This window comes from Sebastes umbrosus, chromosome 19 (assembly GCF_015220745.1).
Source record: "Sebastes umbrosus isolate fSebUmb1 chromosome 19, fSebUmb1.pri, whole genome shotgun sequence".
Taxonomy (NCBI): Eukaryota; Metazoa; Chordata; class Actinopteri; order Perciformes; family Sebastidae; genus Sebastes; species Sebastes umbrosus.
In genome coordinates this window covers 14,420,956-14,430,392 of record NC_051287.1, presented here as the reverse complement: position 1 = coordinate 14,430,392, position 9,437 = coordinate 14,420,956, and positions in this window count along the sequence as shown.

The window sequence follows — 9,437 nt, the reverse complement described above, 5'->3', positions numbered from 1 at the left end:
GTCTGCAGGGCCAACAGGGCGCTTTCTGATTGGTCGGTTGTTTTTGGTCTTTTTCCTCTCATTTGGGGTTTTTAAAGGTCACAGCTGAGGTCAACTAGAGGAGGCCTTCTGTGCATGAGTCAGGTTGTCAGCAAGATACATAATAATTATAATAAATAAATAAAATATACAGACTTTGTGTATATATATATATATATATATACTTATATGCACTCAAATTAGGACTGCAACTAATATTTTTTTCATAATCGATTAATCTGTCATGTGGAGCCAGGTTTCGTATACATGTTTTAGTTCAATAAATAAGCACAGTCTGTATTATATGTAGGTGAGATAAATAAGTGATTTCATTGAATAAGTTAATTCATAGTAATTCAAATGTTAAAAGGTTAAAGGGACTATTTGTAACTTTCAGAAATGCTTCTTAACAGCGACACCTGTGGCCGTGAAATCAACGAAAGTCAGCGTCGTGCTTGTGCTCGCTCTAAATGGACATGAACGAGCATCGCTCAAAACAGTGAGGCGACACACGTCAGCTAAAAGCACAATATTACTCTATATTTCAGCTGCTTGGCAGTAATGTTAGCTGACCAGACGAAGGTCTCTCCATGAACATGATTTAGATCTGATCCTAGTGTTGGCTTTTCCTGCCTCACCCTCCTGCGCCTGCAGGGAGACACCGGCAACCGGAGCCTCTCCTCCGCTGCCTGCTTGCATTCACTGACACAGCGCGCACCAACAGAGGTTTTCCGTGTCTTGTGAAGTGACAAGGCTCCGCAGAGAGAAACGTGAACCGTGACACTGCACCCGGTGTCTCCCTGGGGGGCAGGAGGGAGACGGTAACGTTTGTCTCTGGAGGAGCTGCAGCAGTTATTTCTGCACAAACGTCCACTGAACATTCACTAGATATTCTCAGAGCTAAACTAACTCTCCTGCAGTGTGGAGTGAGCGCGCGTTCACGTCTAGAGGTGGAGCGAGTACGCGAGAACGCGCGCTCTCAGTGAAGGCGAGCATGCAGAGGAGACAAGGCTCCGGTCACACGCGAGCGCGCATATGCGAGCGCGTATGCGAGCGCATATGCGAGCGCTTATGCGAGCGCGCATGTGTGCCGACCCGCTACATTTATACGTTTAGAAAGTTACAAACAGTCCCTTTAAAAGTAAGCCTTTGAGTACTCTTTGTCATGTTTTTGGTATGTCTGTCTCTTGTCTGTGCTCTACCTTATTGTCAATACGGATGTCATCCTCTATTTTTGCTGCAAAACAAATCTACCTGCGGGTACAAATAAAGTCACCTGAACCACCTGAACCTGAAAGTCATTTAATGATCATTTGATTTATTTATGTGTTACTTTGTAAAGGCAACACTATACAAGCTTTCTGTTAGACCTGTAAGTAGGTTACCGTCACTTTAACAGAAATAGGCTTCCTGTGCTCATTGAGGTAAAAACAGTGGTTTGTTGAGGCTCAAGTTAAGGACTGAGCCACGCGGTTTTCCTACCGTAGTACAGTTTGCTAATTAGGAGAACTTAGCTTTGAATACTCCTGTAAGAAGATACTATATAATAAAGATTTTAGTTTTATCCTTTTTACAACGGAGTCCTGTGGAAGTTTTTCCTTCTCAAGTAAATGTACACGGGTAAATCCAAGGTGATCGTTGAGCTTCAACCCCCCACATGCCAATTATTTTTTCGATTTATTGTTTGGCATATAAAATGTCAGAAAATAGTGACAAAGGCCCCATCAGAATTTCCCAAATTGAATTTAACCGTTTTTTGTACATTGTCAAAAATACTAATGTTAAAGGGACTGTTTGTAAGAATCACAAATGCTTGTTAACAGTGACACCTGTGGCCGTTAAGTCAACGAAAGTCAGCGTCGGGCTCGCGCTTGTGCTCGCTCTACATAGACATGAACGAGCATCGCTCAACACACTGAGGCGACACACGTCAGCTAAAACCACAATATCACTCTATATTTCACCTGCTTGGCAGTAATGTTAGCTGACCAGACGAAGGTCTCTCCATGAATCACTGCTGATCCTAGTGATGGCTTTTCCTGCTTCAGCCTCCCGACTGCGGTCAGAGGGAGACACCGGCACCCGGTCGGAGATGATAACGTTTCTCGCTGTGGAGCCCCGTCACTTCACAAGACATGGAAAACCTCTGTTGGTCTGGAGGAGCTGCAGCATTTATTTTTGCACAAATGTCCACTAGATATTCTCAGAGCTAAACTAACTCTTCTGCAGTGTGTAGTGTGCGCGCATACACGTGTAGAGGTGGAGCGAGCTGAGCGAGTAACGAGCGCGGTGTGTGAGTGAAAGCAAGCAGGCAGAGTAGCAGAATACAGCAGAGACTCCGTCCCTGGAGACCATAGCTACGGTCTCCCCCGCGTCTGCTGACGGGCTTCACTAGAAATAACTTTGCGGTTTCGGTGTTTCGGTGTAGTTTGTGTTGGAATCTGAGTCTGAACAGCGTAGCCACACGCGAGCGCGCATGGGACACTGACCCGGATTGATTTATACATGTAAGAAGTTACAAACAGTCCCTTTAAAAAACATTTTTTTTTCATAAAACGGTCACCATATCCTGAAAGTAGTGCATTAGACCGGACCAAATGTCCTAAAGCCCAAGGTGCTGTTTTATCTCACCAACGCTCCAAAGAAGATAAGAACGGAGCCATTGTTGCTTTTCCTACTATCAAAGGTCAAAATGTCTGCTGTAAAAAATGCTTAAGAGTTTGTTAAGAGAATTTTCACCACTAAAGTACATTGACTAATGTGAACTGTCCATTGTTAACTAGTCCTGTGGCCCTATGTCAAAATCTAGTTTTAAAACTATAATCAATTTAGCTTATATTGTGCTCACATGTTGCATATTCCTGAATTAAGTTCTCAGTTATAATGTTACCACAAACAAGCAGAGAGAAAACCTGTGGCAGCAGCAGTAGTAGTAGTATGCCTAGATGTCATCCCATTTGCCTAAAAATGTATGATGTTGCAGTGGTGATTGAGCATGATGAAAGTTACTTAAAGTATCCAAAAATGTACTTTCAAAGGCCGTCATTTACATTGAAATATGTTTAGCTCTAGTGCTGTATAGTACACAGTATTTGTGTATTAAAAATGTATTATATGATCCACAAATTAGCTGAATTAACAATCAAAGACCCACACTGTAACAAGCAACAAACATATCTGGTATGTCAAAATCCACATAGAGGTTTTAGTCCTTTCAGCTGCTGCCCTGTTGTATTATTGTGTTGTTTTGCACCGGCTCGTCAGCCTGCATGAGGTCAGAGAAAGGTTAAGTGACCTCGCAGTGCTGGAGCTTTCACTGCTGTCTGAAAGCCTTAGTGGGAGACGGGAGATGACACAATTATGTGTCAGTCGCTTTCTATTTCCTCTCAGCCAGCTTCTTCCTATTGCTTTTGGAGGTGCAGCATCAGTTTCTGTGAGGGCCTGTGATTACGGGTTCAGGAACGAAGCCCAGAACAAAACAGGCCATTGTGGTGATACTAATCTAGAGATTTTGACTATTGATCAGCCAATGGCAAGGATGGATGTGCACGGGTTTAACGCTGCAGTAATGTAATGACAGGCAAAGGATACATTTAATTTATAGTTGTGCACATATGATCAGGAATGGTCTTTCACTTTTTGCTTGTTAACCATTGATAATTTCTTCACCTTTACAAAACCACTTATATCACAAGTAGACAACGGATGTGGTTTCCAAACAGAGTTATTTTTACACAAATAGTGTCTATCATATTACACCTAAAAACTATGATCTGTCTTGTATTTTTTAAATAATTGGTAATAAAATGCATATAATCAAAATAGTAGACAAAACTCACAGGATGGAGGAGCAAAAGATAGTTGGAGTTTTCTCACATCTGTGTGATACTGAACTTACATCTTACAAATTTGTCGCCCTATAAAGAGTGACTAACTGGCAAAAATAGTTTCCTCTCTCTTTGTTGAAGGGGTTAATGTCAAAGTTAAGTTAGAGAAGCTCAATCTTAAAATTCATTGCATGACAGGAATGTGTAATCACTGCTTCTTGTCAAACTGGTTCCATATAGTGTTTTGAATAGTATAGTCATGCACACAGTGACTGTATATCAGAGGCGCTTTGGTTATACAACCAGGGTCTAAAATTTTTTTTTTTTTTCCTCACGTGCCACTGTGGCAGGTCATTGAACATTTCTACTAGCCACACTTCTGAAATCTATGTAGAACGCTTTAGAATTGTAACACTAGGGCTGCGTATTGGCAAGAATCTGGCAATACGATAAGTATCACGGTACAGGGGTTACGATTCAATATATCGCAATATATTGCGGTACTGTAAGCAAGGCGATATATTGCAATTTTTTAAAATTGAATTTTAGGAAAACTGTCATAGTATAAAGAACACACCGCCATATTCATGAATTTGATTTAAAAAAAAAGGTTTACTTTTTTATGCAATCACAACAATGGGATCTGCATTTACATTTATCACAGAGGGCGCATATTTTTGCGAGTTCATCTTTACATATAAACTATTAATTAGAAATCAATACAGGGGTTCTGAGAATCAATACAGTATCATAAAACATAACTACATACTCAATATTTTCTTACACCCCTAGTAAACACTGAGTCAGTGGTAACAGACAGCAGCAATATGGATCATGTAACCTTAATCCTTGACTATTTTAAAATTTAGGAATTGCTTTTTAAAAATAATATTTCTTAATATAAGGAAAAATCTTCCAGGTGCTAATTTCATTCCCTGTATATCTATACAAAAAAGATTACCCTTAATGATCTCTATGGGTAAATTGGGATGGTGCATGAGTAAGTACATCCACCAAGAATGACAGCATGTTTAGGAGAACACTAAAAATTCAAAGTGGAGTACATTCAATTCTAAATTAGATGCTAACTCTAATGTAACATTTAAAACTCGTGAAAAGTAACAGGTTTACAGTGGAATTAGAGAGCAGAGAAAATAGAGGCCTGTGTGCTTTGTCTGAGGAAGTCCTCATTAGAGAGTTAAACCACACTCTTTGTAAGGAAATGTAGGATTTAAATTACAATAGCAATGCTAATGGATCCATTTAGCGGTGGACAATGGGAACCTGTAGGATGTTAATGGGTCACTGAGACTGTGAATAGCCTATCACATGAGTCAGCACAAATATTTGGCCAGTGAATTATAGGATGCTGTAGTTAACGTATCTTGGGTTAGGGGGTTACGAGAGCCTGAACTATTGATATTTAAATAATACTCTATTTGGAATATATTTTCGATCTGCATTTGATCAATCTTTACCCACACTTTTCACCTGTTCATTCTTTAATTTTTGACCACAATAAAGCTCATATCTTAACATTTTCTGCCTCACCTCCACTTACTGTGTGTATAAGTCAACATTTTTAGATATCCTAATCAGATAAAACAAAGTTGTGTTGCACATGGGGCTACTCGTTCCTGGAGGATCTAAAGATGTTTGTCTTACCCATCACGTCACATTAGGGGGAAAGGGAGAGTGGCTTGTCACCTCCTGGTGTGACACCGCGGCTTAGTTAAATGAAGCTTGTTGCCTCATGGTGTTTATTCATACCTGAAAAGCACAAAGCAAGCCATTATCACATGAACAAAAATGTCTGCTGAGACGACAGCATGCTGAGGAAACGTCCTGTGGTTGAGCCCGCTGTGCTCTTAAGTTTACCACCATGATGCAAATCTCTAACTGGCACTAGAGGAGGACGAGGAGAGCGTGTTTTTTTATGTTTAAATTACCATCTGGTGAGATTTTCCTTCAGTATTTTCTGCAATGCCACATATAAATGGCAGTGCATCCAACGGGAGACACAAGCCCCATTTATTCTAGTTATTGTAGTTTAAGATTTAATGATTACTCCAAATACTTTCTTTGCTGCTGTATTATTTGTTGGCTCAATTCTGCGCACATAGGCCACATACTCACCCTCGACAATGCAGAAGGACTAAACCTTTATTTCAGATTGCTTCAACACGGTCCAGTGTGGTCCGGCCAAGAGAGGGCACTTATTGTCCACTAAGGACTTTGCCACATTCATTTGAAGAGCAGCCCTTTCTCATTATTAACAGACACACTAAACGATGGGCCCCCAAACAATGCAGAACAGATCCCTTTATGCGCACAAGTGCTCAACGTTTCGGCAAACCACTGTGTGCCCTCCGCCACTCCCTCTTCTTTTCAGATACCTGCACATAAGTGAAAGATGTGGAGGACACAAAAGATATTCTCAACTTTCCTTTTCTCCCCATTCTGTGAAACAGGCCCATTTTAAAGCTTTTATTTGTGCAAAGCCTCTCATTAACTCTGCTCATGCTGCCTCCCTCGGCTTGCCATTGCTTAAGTACTGGGTGTTGTAAAAAAGCTACCAATTAGTCCCTCATCAGCTCCAATTAGAGGAGACAAAGCCTGAGTAAAGATAACTCAATGAGAGGGAGAGGTGGAAGGGTGAGGGTCGTCTACGTGTGTTACTGTGTGTGTGTGTCTGCGTGAATGTGTGTAGCCCGGGCCGGCACAACATAGTTTGTAATCATTGAAAAACTTGTGGCCATTCAGTTTGACCCGCTGCAGCACAGGTCCATTCACTGTGCGGGCTCCTCAGCGGACCCTTTTCTCAGGGCCAAGTGTTGTTGTGCTGGGAAGACAGGCCCCCCAGGAGTCCCAGAAAGAGAGCCATTCAATCCTCTCTACCTGCTTGCAGCGTATAAAGCACTTAAGGCCAGGCCGATCTCTCATTATTGTCTCCTTCACTCTCAATACTTCCTTAAACTTAGGCCCCAGCAAGAGCAGGCCCCTTTAGAGTGGGAAATAGGGGATGTATGTTAAGGGGGTGCCTTTCGCCTCATTAGAATTGAATTTGCACTGCCTTGTAATTACGTCGGAGGGCAACAATGTATTTTTTTCATCATAATCTTCACTGAATGGGGGATTTTTTGGGGCAGTTAATTTGCTGCCCACACTAATGCATTAATTAATGAATCGGGTAACACTAATTTTCTCTATGCTGCCTCTCTCTGTTTGTTTCCTCCATCGGTTTCCAACAGTTCTGGGCAGCCGCTACTAATAAAATTACCTCATTAAGGCCTTTATGGCAGCACAGTAACTCACTCATTCATTTGCTATTAAACATTTTCTTTGGGGAAGAGGGCTGGGGGTGTTCCCATTCACTGTTGCATCTTTTTGTGGGTAGTTCTAAATAATGAGGGGGACAAGCAGGGAGATATAATTAGGAACAAGGGGGCACTTCAGCAAATATTGGAAATCTTTTAAGGCTTGCCCTTGTATGATGGTGATTAATTACTTCCAGAAGGGATTTGGGAGAAATATATTGCCAAGTTTTTTTTTTCCACGGACGAAACGAGACGAGACGAGGCGAGACGACCCCAAGCTTGTTAAAAGGATGTGCACAGGACATTAATTTCGGCCTCTCTTTAATCAAATGTGAATCATGACATGTACTGTCCTCTGAAAACGGACTCATTGTGAAACAACTACGCAACATGTAAACAATGATGTAGTGTTCAATGAAGGTGACATCTGACTGTTTTGAAGGAAACATGCGCGTGAAAATAATTGACAAATGTGTTTTTGTTTGCGTTGTTGATGAAATGATGATTGGAATTGTGATAATTATATGATGACGCACTTGTTAGTTTTAGTTGACAACAAACAGCACAGATGTTATGATGTAATGATTTGCTTCCAGGAACTAAATGCAACAGGCTATACAACAAATAGTGACAATAATTACTCAGACTAAGTGTATTAAATTGGTCTTTTTTTCTGTTAATGTCATCACTGGTGGCTGCCCACCATGTTGTCAAACAATTTTTGAGAGGAAAAGATGTTCAATATTGTTGCATAACATCTAATTTCAGTCATTCAGTTACGAAAATAAACAAGAAAACACAGATTACCCACGCTGAGTGAACATCTCCACAAAGCTTTATTCATAATTGTGTTTTGGTTATCATTATTATTATGTGCTTCTCTGTGAACTACACTGCACAGTTTAATGAGTTCACTCATCGCTGTGTGCTGTGCATCATTCAGAGGGGTTTAATCACACAGTACATACTGTATATGACTGCCACCTAGTGGATTTAGATGGGTGCTGAATGACTGTTGGGGGCACAGTTTAGTGGTGGAAGAAGTACTCAGATCATTTATTAAAGTAAAAGTAGCAATACCAAACTATAACAATACTCCATTACAAGCTAAAGACCTGCATTTTACTCAAAAAGTAAAAGTATAGAAGAATTAACATTAAAAAAAACCTAAAGTATCAAAAGTAATAGTACTCATATTGCAGAATGGCCCCTTTGAGAGGGTTACTTTATTATATATATTACATTATTATATGTTAATATGTAAGCAGTATTTTAATATTGTAGCTGCTCAGGGTTGAGATGATTTACACTACTGTATATACAATAATTCAATAAAAAAATAGATTAGTCGATAACTAAAATATTCATTAGTTGCAACTTGGTTTTATCTTTAACAATTTTTTCTAAACTCATCATATGTTGTTTGTTTTTTCAATTAAAAATGTAAATCTTTACCTTTATCTGTAAAATAAATGTAGCGGAGTAAAAGTATTAAGCAGCATCTAAAGAAAACACTCAAGTAAAGTACCTCAAAACTTTACTTTATTAGTACAGTACTTGAGTAATTGTACTTAATCTATCCCACCACTGACTGTAGGTAATACACACTTTCACTAATAGCAAAATGACCAATTTATCAGGTAAAAAAAAATCCATTTTATAATCTTAACCTGGTTGTAACACTCAGATGAGTTGCCTGCATACTAAAGAATGAAACACAGAGAAAGGAATTGTATTAAAACTAAATTGTGTGCAATCAGAGTGCATTTTAAGGGGAAACATTGATGTGAAAAAAATCCCATAAACTATTTAAACTATTTCCTGAGGCACGTTTCCCTTCGTTACACTGTAGCTACCTGGCCTCATCGGTGTCTTTTGCTCATTGACACATCTGGGGGTAAATTCAAAAACAAATTCAGGTTGCGTATATCAATCCAGATACAACCAATACACTATTGACAGCATGAGTGGAGCCCCAAAAATTTACAAAAATGACAACATACCTCAAGTTTCCTGGTAAACTTCGACAGCTTCCACATTCCTGGAGGTCGCAGGAGCAACACCTTGGACAGTGGAGGATGCAAATGAAAGTATTATCAGTAGTAAAAGTATGTATTATGCAGAAGACAATGAAGTTATAAAACACCTATATAAAACAATAAGAATCAATAATGATAATAATAAATGAGATTCAGACGTTGAAATGTTTTTAATTAATATACTCACCTGACAGATGTAATAAACCACTTTATTCTGATGCTTTTGATGAAATACT